Genomic DNA, 18625 nt, shown 5'->3' with positions numbered 1-18625 from the left:
TAAGCAAGAATTTGCTGTGCAAGTAGATGGAGGGCAGGGCATCCATGGCAGGCAGAAGAGCATGTGCAAAGTTATGGGGGCTTGAGCACAGAGGCCTGCTTGGGCATGATGAGCAGACAAGGATGGGAGGACAACTGAGTATTTGAGGGAGGGAATCATAAGAAAGAATTGGTGAAGCATGCAAACATCAGCTCATGAGCAGCCTGGCATGCCAAAATAAGGACTTGAGATTTTTTTTCCTATAAAAGTGGATCTGAAGACTGATAGGAGAACAGCTAAGAGTTTCTACTAAGAGTGCCCTGACTCTTTGGTGACAACTTGCAAAGTATATTATGTGTAGACCTTCCTTAAATCCTGACACCAAGCCCATGAGGCCTGTATTTATTTTTATCCTCACCTTACAGATGAGGAACTGCAGGTGGAAGGAGATTGTTTAACTGACCTCCCTAAGGTCCCTACCTGTAAAAGGCAAAGTGGGAAGTGGACCCCAGACCTAACACCAGAGCTTGCAATGTAATCACTATGGTGCTGCACCTCCCTGTTGGTAGCAGTACTTCAGAACCACCACCAAGCAGCAAAGTTGGGGTTGTGTTGGGAGCAGGTGGTTGGGAGGCGTAGAGAAGCAGCTGGTAGAGTGGCCAGCGGGAGAGCAGAGGGCCTCTCCTAGGCAGCCTTGGTGCTGTGCAGAGGAGAGGGGCTGTGGGGGACACAGAAGAGGATGTTCAGGGACCCTGTCAGCCACAGTTTTCCTCCTTGAATTTCCAGAGAACTTTGTGTCTCTTTCCCAGGGCTTGCTTTTGCCATGTCTCCACAACAGCTGTGTGCATCTTACCGCATCTCGTATATTTTAAGTTCCTAAAGGGCAGGAGGAATTATGCTTTATTTGCCTTAATATATATATTTTTTGCATTGCTGAGCACAGTGCTTTCGTAAATGAATGAATTCCAAAATTATCTTTTTTCAGATCATTTCCCCTTACGTATGCATCTTAGAAGTTCGTAGCAAGTTAAACATTTTTTCCTTTTAAAATACGAAAATAATTTCTTTGCACAATCTACTTTAAACTACTTTAAAATATGAGAAAAAGTAAGACTGGGAAGTTGTTTCAAAGCAGCAAACCCCTTAAGAGTCAATGTCACATTTATTGCTATAAAATATTTTTCTCTCTCTGTTAGACATCTGGTTCCCATTACGTACAGTATTGGGTACTTGAGTTCACCAGCCATTTTGCATACGAAGCAGTGTGCATGCAAAATCTCCACCAACATCCCTCAGTACGTATTTGTACCATGCAGTTTTTTACATTTACAGACAATCCTTCCATCACCAACTAAATTCTTACCAATATGCTTTTGAGATTATTTTGTTCAGATTTATTTTAAGGACCAAATTGTCCACATCTGAGAAGAGCTTCAAAATTATGGAATCTTTGCTTTATGGCACTGGATAGCCCAACTATCTATAATCTAGCACTGAAGTCAGTGACACGTCTAAATCTTAAATCTCTATTTCCTAGAAACCCTGACCCAGAAATGAGAAACACAATATGGAATGTTTGTTAATGAGTCATGAATTTCATTATAATCGCTTCCACATTCAGGATAGCTCCCTTAAACCGTCTAATCTTAACACATCCTGTAACAATCCCATGTGTTGTAAATGATTTTGTTTTATTTCTTAGGTTACTGTTAAGGACTTATTTTACGGTTCATTTCATTTTCTTAAAGAAAACCACACACGTGTGCATGCATGCACATACACACTCTGATGTGCACACACGTACACACATATACATCATTGAGTCTTTAGCCTCAATCTGTATTTTTTGAAATAAAATAATTATAAAACCCAAAGGAGCCCTCCTCATTTGCTTTGGAAATAAAAATAAACACATTTAGGAAGAAAGTTGAAATATACTCTCTTTTAGCGTTCTAATCATGTGTCTGAGAGTTAAAGCCAGCACTGAGCTCTGCTTCAGCAAGCAAGAATCGGTACCCTCCCTGTGCTGGACTTAAGAATCCGTAACTGAATGGACGGACACAACTAGTATTCAGTACGGCAATAATGGAAAATTAAATACGACTTTTAAAAACTGCTCACATTATAAAGTGATCTATTAGCATTATATGACTTCAGCACTTAAAGTGACTGATTCTAATTGCACGATTTGGCCCATGGCAAGCATTAAAGAGCTAAAGAATCTTGTGGGTATTTTATCTCTTTTGGGATATTTTAAAGTGAATTTTCTTTGGAATAAAGCTTTGTTCCTGCCACATAAAAGATGGTGCAGAAGAAACCTCTCAGTTCTGATAGAGCCAGAGGTCATTATAATTTCTTTCTCTTTGATTCATGAATCAATAAGCCAAATATTAAAAAACATTCTTGCATTTTTCCTCCTTTTCCTTTATTAAGTGAAACCCCATCTTTACAGCTTGTGGATGTTATCCTGGAGAAATAAAGATGAATGCCTTTCTCTAATGAGCTTTTCCAGCAATCAGAGGCATTCTTTTCCTGCACCTGGTGATCACGCTGTATCCTTCAGAATTTTTTATGGCCAACCTCGTGGGTCACTGAGATGACATTCCAGTGCCATACCTTGAGCTGAACTTAATTTAAACAGGTTACCATGAAAGTATGGAAATTTCCGAGCAGGTATCTTAGATGTACCTACGAAAGGGTTTGCAGCTCTTAGGCAAAGAAGGAAGAATATGGAGGAATGTCATTATACCTTTAAATTTGACTTCATGTTTATGATATCTATAGGATTTTTCATAATTTTCATCATATGGACTGTAGGAGTCTCATTAATTGGATAGCATTGGAATTTGTAGCTTTTTCTGCTGAGGGGGTCCTTGCTGAATGTTTAAGATAAACTGCGATTTTACCTCAATCTATGAGCATATAGGTTTATCTTTCTGGTGATTTTCAGATATCCCAATAGAAGAAAAATTGGCTACTATGCTTCAGATTTTTGATGTAATGACCTGCATTGTTATCCATGGAACCCGAGGTGGGCTCTTGAACACGTAATTTAAAAACTCCATTAACACTGAGTATTAACATCAACCTTACTTATTTGAAACATCACCTTCTAAAATTGAGGGTTTTTTTTTTTTAAAGGACAATGTTAAGCAGAAAGAAATTTAAAGGTACTCTGGCTTCTCGTGAATTTTTCACTAACATTTCCCTGTAGCTACTAATTGCTCTCTCTGTCTCTTCCAAAACCTGGAATCTGCAGAAGAGAGCAGAAATGCTTGTTATTGACCTGAATTAGGATAAAAAGGAAAGAGAAGATAAGATCATAGCCATCCGCACTTTGTTTATGAAAACATTATTTAGAGGATATGCTTGAATCAGGCAAAAGTAATACATCTTCCTTTCCCCAGCATATTTTAAATGCCATCGTGGCCAGACTAAAAGAAAAGGGCCTAGAATTAGGGCACTTTCTTTCCTGTATGCTAGTGTGGTGCATGATGTCATTTCATCGTTTCTGCTTTTCTTAGATATTTTAGAAATATATATGAAATTAAATATATGTATAAATATAAAGATGTGTAAATACAAGAACACAAATGCAAATGTGTTTGCTTTTAAAAAAATTACAGTATTTTATTTTAAAAGTTTAAAGGCTCACAAGAAGTTGTAAAAATAATTCAGAGAGGGCCCCTGCTTCCTCACTCAGTTTTTTGCCCAAAGGTATCATCTCCCATAACCCTAGTACCTTGTCAACATTTAGGAAATTAATGCAATAGTGTTAACACAGGGATAGACCTCATTTGGACTTCAGCAGTTTGTACATGCACCCTCCTTCTGTGCCTATGTTAGTATGTAGAGATGTGTTAAGCATCAGTGTTAAAGAAGCATTCCTCCCCAGTGAATACTGAGAGTGTGCAGGATTCTCGGATGATGTGGTTCAGGACACCCCGTGGCTGACAGAAGGGGCGGGAGAGTTGGTTGCATTAATGCAGATCCCTTATAGTAATGGCTTTACCCATACATTAACTGAAAAGTGATTCAATTCTGTATCAAGTGCCAACTGTAGACACAAAGATGGTGACATTGATTTTGATCTCAAAGAACTCAGAGAAGGAAATGGAAAAAAATCAGCAGTTACAACGCAAAGTGTTGTAAACCAAAGTAGAAATGAAACAAACCATGATTACTAAGCACCTACCAGTGCCAGGCGCTCGGTAGGCATCAGCGGTAAGGTGGTGAATAAGATGCATGCCTCTCCTGTGCATCTGAGTGCTGAGCAGAGGAGACAAGACCTTTAACAAGCAATGACGATAGAGTACTCTAGGAGGGGGCTAGGGGTTCAGAGTGGGTGGACCCCCAACTTAATCATGGCGTGACTCAGTAGCATGTCATGTATCCAGAGTCAAGATGTTAAGATGACCTTATGGCAGGTTCCATTCCTATTCCAGCTCCCACTGCATTTCATTCAGAACCTACGTAGCATCTTCTTGTTCTGTTGGAGCATAGGAGCTGATGGCTTGCTTTCACAAGAGCAGTCATTGTCTCTCAGAACGGACGCAAAAGCTCTTTGTAACAGACCTGATATGCCAAATCTTCCCCACTCAACACTGGCAGGCTTGCTCCTGGGCTCACACAGAACATGCCTTGGAAAGGAGTCTATTTTCTAGTAGCAAAGGGGAAATAGTTCCCCAAAGCATGGTTGGTAGCCAGAACTAGAAAAGTAAATCCATTGTATGTTTCTTAACAAGCTGATGTTCAAACTGTATGTAATCACGTAGCATACTACTAAACTGACCATGGGCCTCTCCTCATTAGAACTGCTCTGTGGCTTTGCATTGGACTTGAGGTGACATCCAAAATTCCTACTGTGTAACCTCATTCTTCAGGCTTCTATTCCAAGACGCTCTATATTGAAGCACTTGTCTATATCAAGCTCCTACTACAAGTGGCATTTTATCCTTACTTCCATTTCCTGCATGTATTATAGTATGGAATCTTACATTGAACAGTGTGATTATATATTTGTCTCCTCCATGAATTCCATGAGGATGGGGTATTTATTTTTGTTTTTTTGGTTTCATTAATCTACAATTACATGAGCAACATTATGGTTACTAGACTCCCCCCCATCATCAAGTCCCCACCACATACCAGGGTATCTATTTTTGTGATAATCTTGTCAAGGCTCATTACTTGTTGAATGAATTATTGAATGGATGAATGGGTGAATGAATGAATGAAATAATGACATCCCCTCACTTTTACTCTAAGTTTAGGTAATGTCACATCTGGGATTAGAAATAGTTACACACTCTTTGTTTGAATCTTTTATTTGATTTATATCTGGGATCTTCTCTTTCACAAGTTCAGGCGGGATTAGTTTTTTAATAGGAAATCATAGCTGAGATGATTTCATCTTTGATTTTATCTCTTCCAGTAGCTTCTGTTTTGGATGTTTGATCTGGTGTAGTTGTCGTTTCAAGGCCAAGAAGCATGGGTCAGCCGCCTGTCCCTCATCAGAATGGTGGCCATCCCTTTGCATAGAACAGCCCAGAGCTGCTTTGCTGATCTCAGAGCTCTGAGCATGACATTTTGGTACATTGGGGGAGCAGTAGGCATTTCAGCAGATAAGGCCAGAACACCCCTGAAGGAGTCTTTATCTGCTGGATTCTAGATCCAAATCCCGTCTTCACAGGCTTCAAGATGGGAGAGGCTGTTACTGGGCTAAAGAAGGCTTGTTGATAGAGATCAAATCAAAGAAGTATTTGAGGAACAGGGATAGAGATAGGAGTCAGGGACCATCTCTCAGGAGAGTGATCTTTGAGCTGATTCTGGACTGATGGGCAGGGTTCAGTAAGTTCAATGGGAATATGTGACAAGGGTCTTCCCCCTACCCCTCAGACTTGAATTATCTAGATACTTGCTTTAATTTTGTCGCTGGTACAGACCCAATTTAATCATGTTTGAAATCAAGTATAGAATATTTACTTTAAATTTTGGTAGGTAGGTAACAATGCAGTGTGAATTGCATCCCTTTTATCAAGGTGTGTATGTTCATGTGTGTGTGTGTTGTACCCTCATTTGTCAGTCTTGCCCAGGTATAAATAAGAATCCCAAAGACTCCTTTATGGTAAGAGCTGTGAGAGTCCGGGGAGCTGCTGCTTACGGTGAATGTGTAGTTAGTGAAGAGGCCGTGTGGTCTGCCTGCCAGAAGGTTGTGGAGCTAAAGGCTTGGGGACGAGGTTCAACTTGGCATTGACTGACCTCTGACCTTAGACATGTCATTTAACCTCTCTGAACCTCAAGTCTTCCCCATGCCCCCCAACTTTTGGGGCAATTATAAAATTACTTGCCTCATTATCTCATAGAATGATTTATTTGCTATAGTTTACATGAAAGAACTGTAAAAATTGTGAGGCACTCTGTCAATGTGAGGGGTTATTGTTATAGAATAAACGTACTCTTAAAAAATGTGACAGGTTATAGCACATAAGTGTAAGTGCTCTAAGTGTGGAGGAGACCTTCCCAGGCTCAACGCCACTTGAAAGTTTACAATAGCATATTTAAAATATGGGTTCAAACATTTCTAAGAGCAATGAAGATTTACATTTATTATGTGGCAGGTTTATAATGTACACAGCAGTTCGATGTTGTAAAAATTAAAGAGAAAGTCAGCCCCCAAATAAAAACCCATATAACTCTTGATTTTTTAGCAAGAAAGGTATCAAGTGAATTTTCCTGAGATATTTCTGGGTAGCTCATTTTATAGTATTTTTAGAAATTCTATTACGGTAGAATCATTTTCTGTGATATAATAATAAATTTCCCCCAAAAGTTTTCTTAACCAGGTAATGACTAGAGTAACTGGGAGGAAATGCAAACACATTTTATATGCAACAAAAGCCTATCTCAAACATTAATTTCAAAATGTGACATGTCTAAAAAGTGCCCTTCCAATTCAGTATTTAAAAATGAGAGATCTTTTTACGAAAGCGATTTTTTAGAAACTTAAATAGGATTCATATTAAAGAGGACAGGAATGGATCTATTCAGACAACACAAGCCCAGGGAACATTTAGTGGGCAGTACAAACTGGATTGCTAATGGGTGGCAAGGAATTGGGATGTAGAAATGGAACAGTAATTAACATCGTGCTAAGTAACCCACTGTAAACCATTTTAGACCAAGATAGAATTTTTTTGTTTTGTTTCCTTTCCTTTTTTCTTCTTTTCTATTTCTACCCTGCCCATCGGGACACTTTAGTTTTTCCTCCCTTTACTCTTGAGACCCTCATGAAAGAAAACAAATATTAACATACTGCGTAGGAAGGAAACAGCTGGCTTGGGAAATGCACCATCTATAAGCGATTGTATTCCTGGGCTCCCTGGTTGAAACCTCCGTCGGCGGGTGCATGTAGGAAACTAAAGAATGTTTTCTTGTCAACTTAGGAGATCAAAATTTTGGATCGTGAAAGGACAAGACTTTGGTGGCCTGGTAGGGGGATGCGGGGGTCTGCGATCCACATAAAAATGGCCACCCAAGAGTAGAGATGGAATTGGTGTTCCACAGGGCCGGGGGTGGGGTAGGTGGAGAACACACTAGGTCTGGTCAGCTGGGGTCTCCCTGGACACAAAGTGCCGGGGGCTGCCTCACTGATTCTGCATCCCGCCATTTGTACTTTTGAATGCAGCCCAGCAGCTTGATGGTTTTTGAATATCAGACTCTTGCTCTGACCTTGCCTGGGAAATTTACTTTTCTCCTCTTTTAGTGGAGAGTCCTTGGCATGGTGGATAACCCACAGTTAGGGCTTGCTTAACTTGAGACTCAGAATGCACACACTGCATCTTTAAGAAATACTTTACTTGTGAATCAGTAAACGTAGCAGACAAAGCAGCCATTACTTATGCATTCCTGCATACCCAGCAAGGTGAAAATAATAGAATAAACATCATATCCTTCATTATGATATCGGTTTACACTTCCAGGGTACACAAAAAGAGGCCATTTCATCAAGCTAATTGCCTGAAAGTAAAAGAGAGAGAACTTTAGCTATTAGTCTATTATGGGGCTTTTTTCTTAATCACAAATAGGGGCCGTGTGTCCCTGGGGGAGTGTGTATTCTAATTTACAATTGAACTACAGATCAGAGCGATCAATCTTGGGCAGCACTTTTACAGTGTAATTGCTGCAACGTAACAAATAAAAAACAGAAGAAGGAGAAGGAGGAGAAGAAGGTCTAAGCTGAGCTTGAGTTTGAGGTGGACATATTTCCAGGCTCTAGTTCGGGGTGAGAGGGAGAGAAGAAAAACCACCAATATGAATATGCAATGAGGGCTCATTAGCGGCCTAGCGTTGCCATGACGAATGGCATTATCCCTGGCCTAGTGCTGCCTAAACATGAATTTTATAACGACCCATTTATCATGACTTGTCATGAGCTTCCCTACTGTACTTTCTTCTCTCTAGTTTCATCACCTTTCCCTATTCTGATGGCAGAAATCTTTCCTTTTATTATTATTGTTTCCTTTTGTATTGATTTCTGGCTCTTCAAAGCAAGTGTTCAAATATAGCGACATGCTCATGAGTGGTTTGTGACTTCAAAAACTTGCAAAACTAAAACTTGATTAGTCCTTCCATCTTCTCTCTCATCATACAATTGAGAAAAGAGTCGGACTAAACTTTAAATAAATTTCTTAATCTATAAGCTTTTTTTTTTTACCGTAGCATTCTGACCCTGCAGATTTTTTTCAAATTTAAAATTAGCTTGGTTGTCTTCCTTTGGTTTATTCCCTTTTTTGTACATCAAGACCCTTTCAATGTCTTAAATGCCGAACTCAAAAGTTTTGAGTATTTTTTTTCCAAAAATCTTGGAGCTATGACAAAAGTGTATAAAATTAAAATGGTGGAAAGATTTTTAGTTCTTGGCATTTTATAGGTGATTTCTCACTTAGACACTTTATTTCATCGTGGGGAGGAAGGTTGGCCTATTCTTTGATGACAACTTCTCAGGATTTATGCTTTACTAATAGCAAAATAAACCATGAAAGCGGTCTCCCTTGATAGAAACCATTAAGTCTGTTTGAATATTTAGCAGCCGCAAAACTGCTATATGCAAAAGCTTGAATGCCATTGGCCAGATGAGTATGAGAGTCCATCAAAGTTAAGTCCACCAGCTGGTCAAGAATATGGTTCTAGATTGGTAAAAGTGCCCTGTTGTAACAGAGACCCAATAAGTGGAATCTATGATGAGTCTCTTTAGTTACCATAAAGAGAATAGCGCTATAATTATTTCTCAGTTCAAGTAGATGAAGTTCAGGAAGGGTGGAGAGCACAGGGGAGTAGAATCTGCTGCTGTTTTGCACACCCAGAGATGATAGTCATTCCTGTATACAATTCATAAACAGCAAAGAGTTGACCAGATCTTTCTGAGTGTGGCTGTCTCTGTTGTACCCCTGGATTCCATATTAACAGTAATGATAATTTTACATAACAATATTTAAATATAACTAATACATACAATTAATGACAAAGCATTTTATACATTAATGATAATTTTGTATTTGCAAAGCATTTTGCAGTTCCAAGGTTCTTTCTTCAGACCCTTAGGTTAACTGGGGATAGGGTTATATTACCAATTTTAAGAAGAGAGAACTGAGGTTCAGACCTTGAATGACTAACTCCAGGTAACAGAACATGCTGGAACTCAGCATCAATTCTTTAAATTCCTAGGTCGGTGCTTCTGTTGTGGCTTAAGTCAGAGCAGAAACTGTTGCTAAGATGTCAAGTCATCTCTTTTGGGATTTAGCAACAAGTGAGTAAGTATTTGGCAAAGAAGCTGGCTGAAAAGATGGCCATCATTTATACTTGAGATCCCGTTATTCTCCTAAACCACTTACTAGAATTGAAATTAGCACATGCATGTCAATTACAATGAAGATGCCATTCTAGCCATTTAAGTTGAATTATCTTTCATCATTTAAAAACGCAGATAGGAAGTATTTTTCAACCTGAAGACTTGGGTACCATTCTGGTTGGTGTTCTTGTGTTATGAGTCCTCTGGGCATTATATATATTTTTTTTTTGAAAAAAAAAATCTTTGTGTTTTCCCCCATGAATGAATTAAAGAGGATTTTTAGAGAGAATATTGCATAGAAGAGATTCAAATATTGGCAAATGATGTTAAAGAACATCATGATTATGACTGAACAGATTAAGGCTGTGTCTATATGACACCAAACATCTGGATGAAAATGGAAAAAGTTAGTAAAAAACCTTGATGTTCTGTTTACTTGACAGTATACATCTGGGTCTTTAAAAACATCTGGGTTTTTGATTCTTTTTTTCCTAGGTTTTAACTGGGTGTACAGAAAGGTGAAAAACCAAATTTAATACCATTATTACTGTATTAGATAAAATTAATCAGTATATTAACTAATTATTCTATTGAACATAAGATTTAATGAATAAAATTCTCCACTGGCAAATAAACACAGAGAGAAAGATAGTTAGGTGGTTTAAGAATAAAACTTGGCTTAAGGCATATTTAAATCTTGGTCAGATTTTACTGACAGCAATTTTTTTGGACAAGAATCTCCTTAGGTCCTCAGACAACAATTTTCTCTCCTAGGGGATTGTTTCTCCATGTGTTATGGGGATCTGCTAATTTACAAAGTGCTTTGACATAGTAAAATTTTGTAAACACTTAGTAACATATGAGATACATCTAGTAATAGACGTTTTCTTTGCCAAGTGAATTACCCGGCATGATAAAAATCAGTGTAAACCCTCTCTGAGCAGCCTTCTGACATGCCTGAGGCTGAACCCCAAAGAGGAATCAACTGAAAAGGGACTTCAAAGACTTCATGGCAATGAAAAGCACCTTATGTGACTGACATTTTTTGTGATCTCATCTAAAAAACTTATAATTATTGAACATTTCCTCTGTAGCTTTTTCTCAATCCCATCAGTTATAATGAAAATAGTCTGCTTGCTTTTTATATTGTCGAGTTTTCAAAATGATTAGTGCTTCCTTGAGATACCCCATTAATTGGACACACAACCCAGATGAAACAGCTGAAGCCCAGGAGTATATAAAAAAAAACAGAAGGTTGTTGCAATTTAAGTGTCTTCAAAAGATCTAATTTGATTTTTAAAAGCGATTCCTCAGATGTGAAAATTAAAGGCAAGCAGGAACAAGAGGCGGTTTAATGAATGTGTGGGTAAGAAATATTTAGAGTTTCAGTAGCCTTTCTCCAGATTTTTAAAATTTAGCTGTTGGATTGAAAAGATTGGGTCTACAAAACAATAGAAATTGCTGAATTTTATGGGTTGCTGTTTCCTTATCGAATTGCCTTATTTTTCTTGCCCAACGTATTTCTGCAGCAACTGGGTATTTCTGCGTGCAGATTTTCAATCCCAGTGCCCATTAATCAGATTTTAAATTCTGGTAATGCAAAACGGTCTCTCCTCTTGGTTTGTCTTAGCCGTTCCTTCAATGACTCTGTCCCCTCCCACTATGAGCAAATTGTACCCTCATTCCCACTTAAAAGAAAAGAAAGGAAAAGAAAAAAAACCCTTCTACTGGCTCTAATGACATTTTCAGTCATTAATGAGTTAATAAAAATCTCAAAGTCATCTGGGGCTAGATAAGGAGGAAGAAAGAAAAGTATTGTACTGTAATGACAGGCTCCCCGGCTGCCCTCTGAGATGTCATGGGTCAGTCATGTTAAGAATGTGTACGTCCAATCATCTGCTGATTTTTATCAGCAAGCCCTCCAGCAGGAGCTGACAAGAGCCAGTTTGGGAGTCACAATGAATAAACAATGACTTTTTGGATTGTTGGGGGCTGTGTATTAGAGTGAGGGGTGTATATATACTAAAACATGATGACATTAGCAATCAATATACCAATTACCGGACAAGTTATTGGTTGAGGCATTCACAGCTCTTGCACTTTGAAGAGGCCTTGAGCAGGGAGACTCCCTGTGCTCAGAGGCAGGCAGGGGTCCAAGACCGAAGGCCCAGATCCGGAAGGCAAGCACTGCTGCTCCAGTTGAAGTAGTCCAGCCCTGGATGTTTTGAAACGCTTAGGGAGTTTACTAAAAATACAGATTCCTGAATCGATCATCCTAGAGATTCCATCTCAGGAGTCTGGGGTAGGGCTGCAGCTGGGTGTTTGTCATGATGCCTCTAGGAAATTTTGATCAGGCACGTCAGGGGGCTGCTGAACAGCTGTAATTCCCAAAGTGTGGTCCCAGACCAGGAGCATGCGTATTACCCAGGGAACCTGTTAGAAATGCAAATTCTCAGGTCCTTCCCCAGGCCTACTGAAAAAGAAATCTGGGTGTGCGGCTCACATATCTGTGTTTTAACACAGCCTCTACATGATTCTGATGCACATTGTAGTTTAGGACCAAGGCTGTTAGAGCAAAGATCCTTGCCAAGGATCTATCACCTCTGATGCTCTTCGTGAGTAATTTGTTCCTCATAGTAGTTACTAGCCTGGAGTGTGCAAATGATTTACTTAAAAAATTAAACGAGGGTAGATCCCAGCTTATCTCCATAATCATGTCCCCCTCATTCACCTGCATACCCACAGGTTTTCTCAAACGATCTTGATGTATGAATGACTTTGATCATAGGAAACAAGTGTATGGACCTGGCTTTGTCCATTATTTAAAACAGAAAAAGAAATGTGAACCTGTTAGTGATTTTCAAAAGGTAAGAAAGAATCTGTAAGAAAAATCAGTGTATTTGAAGGATTTATTTACTAATAAATATATAGCTACTATGCATCTGGGCCTTCAATGCCCACATCCTGTTGTGTTGAATCATAAGATCTACTTTTAAAAGAGCCACAGAACGTGCAGCAGCCTCAGGTGGGAGAGGGTTCTGGGCATGGCCAAGCCTGGCGTATCCCAAGGGGAAGAGGGATTGGCCAAGGCTTTCTTGCAGTGACGTTATGAACCTTCTTTGAGTTTGGCTGAGAGGGTTACTGGTGGGGCAGCTCATTACTCGCTAAACTTTTAAAAGAGGTAAACTAGTCTGCCAGACTTGCAGTGGGTTTAAATCAATGTTTTCTAGAGTATGTTTCCACTGTTCTAAACATTAATACCAAAAAAAAAGGAAGGGGGCGCAAGTGAGAAGTTCTGGCTTAAGCTGAGTTATGTCCAATTGTTTGTAGTGTGACCTCTAACACATTACCTTACACTCTAATTTTCCAGGAGAGGGTTGCCCAATGGATTTGATCAGCAAAACCCTTTTATAAAGGATAATCCTGTAGAATCAGTGTTCCAAGGAGTAAACTTTAAGAAACATGATTCAAATCTCTTAAGATGGCAGACAGCTGTGGCTAGAAGCTAGTTATTCTATGTATTGTATAATAAAGAACCTCTTTCTTTGTTGTAATTTATTAAACCTTCTGTGTCTGGCATCAACTTTAATTATGTGGTGGCTTAAAGCCAACAAGAAAGTTCATGCAATCATTACGAAGAGTTAAATAAGTTGTCCAGCTGTTGATGGTCTGGTTAAATCATCCCCGAATTGTTGGCGTATCTCCCAGAACAGGTATTCATTTGAAAAAGAAAAGATAAGGAAGGAAAAAACCTGGATTTTACCAGTGAGATTACATTGTATTCTCACAAATGAGAGAGAGTGCCATTCCAACTCCTTACGTGTACCCAGAAACTTCCCATGAAAGCAGATGTGTACCTAGCCTGATATTGGAAAATGTTTTTGTTGCCCATTGACAGCACTGTCCCGCTCATTTCCACCTTACTGGGTTCCAGATGGCTGGAGCTGTGGCAGCCACTTGGTTCCCACACTGGCTATTCCTGGTGATAGGAGGTGGGGAATGTGCACTATGGAGGGTCAGGCCAGGAGGCATCTTAAGCACATCCTTGGTTGTTAAACTTCTGCTCTTGAAGCTCTTGCCACAGCTCTGCATTAATGCCAAACACTAATTCTTGCTGCGGACATAATGTCTTATAAATGTTATGAAAAAAATATCATTTTTCTATAGAAGTGAAGGTACTTGTAAGGCCATGTTAAGAAAGGGATTAGTTTCTCAAGTAACATCTGTAGGTCATGTGGTTGCCTATAAATCGCTTCTTTGCTAAAATTCTTCCCCAATTGTTACACAAGAGTTGGAAGGAATTCTCACATGGAAGAAAGAATAGAACTTAGCTGACATTTAAAAGATGTGTAAAGATTAAAAATAAACAAACAAAAAGCCTGAACATAAAAACTCTACTACCCATGCTAATATTTGTCATCTTTTTGACATAGTTCTGCAAGTCTATGCACGACTCAGAACTCATTAGTATATGTCTCAGAACTAAAAATAATAGAGCAAATTCAACTTTGGGAGGTCTCAAAGCCCCTTTTTTCATCTTTTGCAAATAAATCCCTGTTCACACCACATGGGCTTCCCAGCTTTGGAGACACAAGGCATTTGCAGAAGGGGATTCACAATACGCCCTCTTAGGAAAGAAAAGTTCAGCATATTTAACTGAGGTTTACCTACCACTTGTCTAGTTTGTTATAGAGTTGAATATTTCTCCCCTTTCTATTCTTTGAAATGGTTTGAATTAAAATAGCTTACTCAAGGTCACTGAAGGCATATGGTCCTGCTCAAAACTTTAAACAAAACATTAGTTTTTACAACCTTTTGTAATTTGGTATTGTATACAACATGGTTATATGCAGAGTTTCTGTAATCTTTTCAGTGGGTGACAGAAATATGAGAAGCAAATTTATAAGCCATTTACTGAAGCATTTAATCAATTTCATGCATAGGAAATAACTCCGATTGCTTTACTTTATCAATCTTTTTCTCTGGGAGAACTCCAATCAGTGCCATCTCCAAACATGGTCTGTGGTGGAGGTGGGCGTGCTGGGGTGTGGGGAGCAGGGATGGGTGGGGAGGGGTGGAGAGAGGGCACAAACCTTCTGATGCACTTGGAATGTCAGGGACTTCTGAGGTCTGCCTGACAAGGCTGCCAGCTCTCTGAGCCTTCTGGAGGCTGTTAATGTATCAGGTCCAATGTTTAGAGGAAGTTTTCAAGGCCTTTTACTGCAAAGTTATTCATTAAACACCCTTTTCCCAGAGTGACTCTCACGTGCTCAGCACGGCAGGCTGTGTTCCACTTTAGGCTCAAAGACATATTCAGTGCTTATTACTTTCAAATCCATGAAAAATAAAATGACTTACATGAAAACTTACTTCTGAATGAAGGAGCCAAAACAGTGGGACTAAAACAGCTGAAAACCCGCCACAGTGGCCTGTAACAAGTAGAGCTATTTTAGCATTTTTCAGCATTTTTGAACTTCTAGGGCTCATGTTCTGATTCTCTTTTGCATTGCTTAAAAGATTAATCCAGCTCTTGGCTACATGGTGGGTTAATATTTTCTTTGCTGGCATGTGCTGGAATCCCTCTTAGAACAACACTTTCCCCCAAACACGGTCAAGTTCTTAAGTGAAAAAGGCCCAAGGGAGCAAATGACAACCTTACTGTAATCACGATCTGCTAAGCTGTGTTAAAGTTGCATTAGCTGTGCCTTGTCCTCTAAAATTGGGACTGATATCAAGGTACTGTAGATATAGTTCCTAATTTAGAATATAATTTGCTTCCACTTATTTCAGAATCTGGAAAAATAATTTCAGTGACTAAATTCCGATCTAGATTATTTAGCTCTGATTTTCAATCAGCTCCATTCTTGGATTTCATCTCAGGAGGATATGATGTTTCATGCCCCCCTACTCCCCTTAAATATGGCAAACCCAGGGACATTCCTGTATTGGGGATTCAGTGACATTGCATTTGATATTTATTTTGGCATTATTTAAGCTGGGGCCGGGGGGTACACGATTTTATTAAATAGAGTTACCTTGGTAATCCTGCTTAAATTTGGTAGCGCTAATGGAGATTGGCCAATGGAGGGTTCCATGTCTGTCTTTCTATCATCTGTATCTTCCTATTTATCTGTCATCTATCATTATCCTCCTCATCACAATCTATCTTTCTACTGATTGCTATTCAATCATTAATGCTTGGATTAAACCAGTGCCTCACTGACTTTAGAAAAAAGTGAATCATTGTAGAGGAAAGTTGTCTCCAGTAGAAGGTCTGATATTTGATGGGGAGAAAAGCCCATGTCTTTAGGACCAAGATATTTAAATTTTTCAAATAAATTTTGAAACACAAAACAATCACATGCACTTAGTCTCCTTGTAAACACTGAACTATTAAAGTATTAAAGGACTAAAAGATAAGGCTAAAGTCTTCCTTGTCACTACCTCCAACCTCAGTTGCTTTCTCCAACGTCCTTGATAAGACTGTTAGCAAAGCTGAGCATCCTTCCAGGCCTTTTTTCTTCCAAACAAACCTTTAACACACATGTCATATATCATTAGGCACTTGATATTTTCACTATCAGTGTCTTGGAGATCTTACCCTGTTAGTAGAAGGAGAAACACATTATCCTTTCTGTCTCAAGAATTTCCTACATTATGGCAGTACAGCAGGTGCTCACTGACTTATTCCCCTACAATGTGCATGCAGATTTTGTCCACCTTTTCACTCTTAGACAACACTACAGTGGATATCCTTGCACATACTTCCTTATGTATTCAAGTATTTCTTATGTGCATAATATTGATAATGCTCATATGCTGTAAGTATTTCTATAGCATGTGCACTCGAAGTGACATTTCTGGGTGTGCATATTTTGTTTTAATACTTACTAACAACTTATCTAGCAATTTTAATTTTAAATGAAAGTCCTCCTAGAATCTCTGATATGACTTTCCTCAACTCTGCCCAAACCTACGTATCACTCGATTGCTCTTATTCTTTGTTAAAAAGTTTGCCTTCACTTTTTGAAGAAGACAGAGACCATCCAAAGTGTCTTTTCCACTGAGTTTTCCTTCTTCTGGGGAAAGCTGTGCCAGGCAGCTTACTCACTGCCTAGATATTTAGAAATTGTGCAGTTCACGTCTCTTGAGGTGGCTTTCTGTCTTAAAGCGATTGGGTCAGCATCAGTCAAAAGACCAGATTAAAGCAAACCTATTCATCTTTTAAAAATGTGTCCATAGTCAATGACACATTTCCATTTCAATCATAATAGTGGTGCCCAAATTCAAGCAATTGCTTCAGCCAGTTCACACTAGTGGCCTACAGATTTTTACTGTTTTAGAAGATAGCCTTGTAACAAAGTGGTGATAAATTGGAATTTAGGGCCTAGGAAGGAGATTGTTCTGGGAACGTCTTGCTGAGAACAACTTTCCTTGTCCCCTCTGCTCAGCGAGTTTCTGTTTCTCTCCACGGCACCTTACACCCACACCTTCCTCTCCATCCCTATTGCTGCCTCTTTGTCCAGAACCCCCCCCACTAACTTTAAAAACAGTATGATAGCTCCATACATTCTTGGCCTCTTCAGGACCTTCTCTCTGCCACGCCCTTTATCTAGAAATCTTTATGAAACACAAATCTGGCTTTGATTAGCTCTTCCTTAAAAGAATTTCTCATTATCCAGACTCTTTGCCCTGCCACTCAAAGTCCTCCGTGATTTGTCCCCAAACAAGTCTTTTCAAACTTATTTTCTCCTCTTTATATAGCTTTGACCTAGCAAAACCAATGGGTCATGCTTCCCAAAACTTCTCTGCCTCTCTCTCCCTCCTGTGACATGGAGTGACTTTTCCTCAACTCTAAAGAAGACTTTGTCTTCAAAGTCGGGTTACCCCATGTGGCCTCCAGTATCGTCATCATGCTCTACAAAAACCATTACTTGGGGGACAGTGGCAGATAGTAGAACAGGAAAGGGAAAGCAGAAGTCAGATGTTGGGCTGGATCTAAGTGAGGTGACTGGATCGGGTATAATCTAAATAAAGGTGAAGAAGATTCTAAGTGATAGATTGTAATGTGTTTCCAATTCTCCAGTCTAAAACAGAAAGTGAGATGTAGTCAAATTGCAGCTGACTTACAATGTTAGGCTACATCAAGTGTCTATTCTACTCAACTCTAGTGTAAGTAACTAATCAGGAAATGGTCTGCTATGTAACCCATGAATTATTTGTAACTCAGAAACTTCAAGTGCAATGAAGCTAACCCCATATATATATATGAATTACATATTTAGTTTGTATTATGTATAGTAATTCATAGGTGAAAAATGATACTTTGAGTCTTTTTAGAAAATGTACTCTCAGCTGATTTTTAAGATAAAAAGGATTGACTTTATGTAGTTTTCTATACTTTTCTGCTTGTTCTCCCTTCAAACTAATGGTATTTACGAGTAGTCTAATGGAAGTTAGCAAAGTAATCCTGGCCATGGGCCAGCTTTTACTTTTCTTTAACAGTAATTGTTGAACATTGAGAGGGAATCTCTAAAATCTCTAAAATTAGCTTTTAGAGTTTATTTCCAACGATGAAAAACTGGAAGTCCACTACAGGTCCAAGAGAAGTAGATTGATGTCATACACATAGCATATTAATATTGAAATATTATGTAGGCATTAAAATTCTTCAGTCTAAAGCAGAAAGTGAGAATGTAATCAAATTACAGCTGAATTACAATATTAGACTACACCAAGTGTCTATTCTACTCTACTCTTAGTGTAAGTAACTAATGAAGCCTATAATAATATTGG

The 18625-nt window shown here is 38.9% G+C and overlaps 1 long non-coding RNA gene across 1 annotated transcript in view; it reads left to right on the top strand.

Moving 5' to 3' along the window:
* The window catches only part of LOC108400518 (uncharacterized), a 116939-nt gene that overhangs the window by 44713 nt on the left and 53601 nt on the right, over nucleotides 1-18625 (top strand). The window contains exon 10 of the long non-coding RNA XR_012127119.1: nucleotides 2413-2531. This is a non-coding gene — a long non-coding RNA (uncharacterized lncRNA). The remainder of the gene's footprint in view (nucleotides 1-2412; nucleotides 2532-18625) is intronic.

This window comes from Manis javanica, chromosome 18, assembly GCF_040802235.1.
Source record: "Manis javanica isolate MJ-LG chromosome 18, MJ_LKY, whole genome shotgun sequence".
Taxonomy (NCBI): Eukaryota; Metazoa; Chordata; class Mammalia; order Pholidota; family Manidae; genus Manis; species Manis javanica.
Note: the sequence above shows the minus strand (reverse complement) of the source record. Positions and strands in the feature narration are given on the sequence as shown.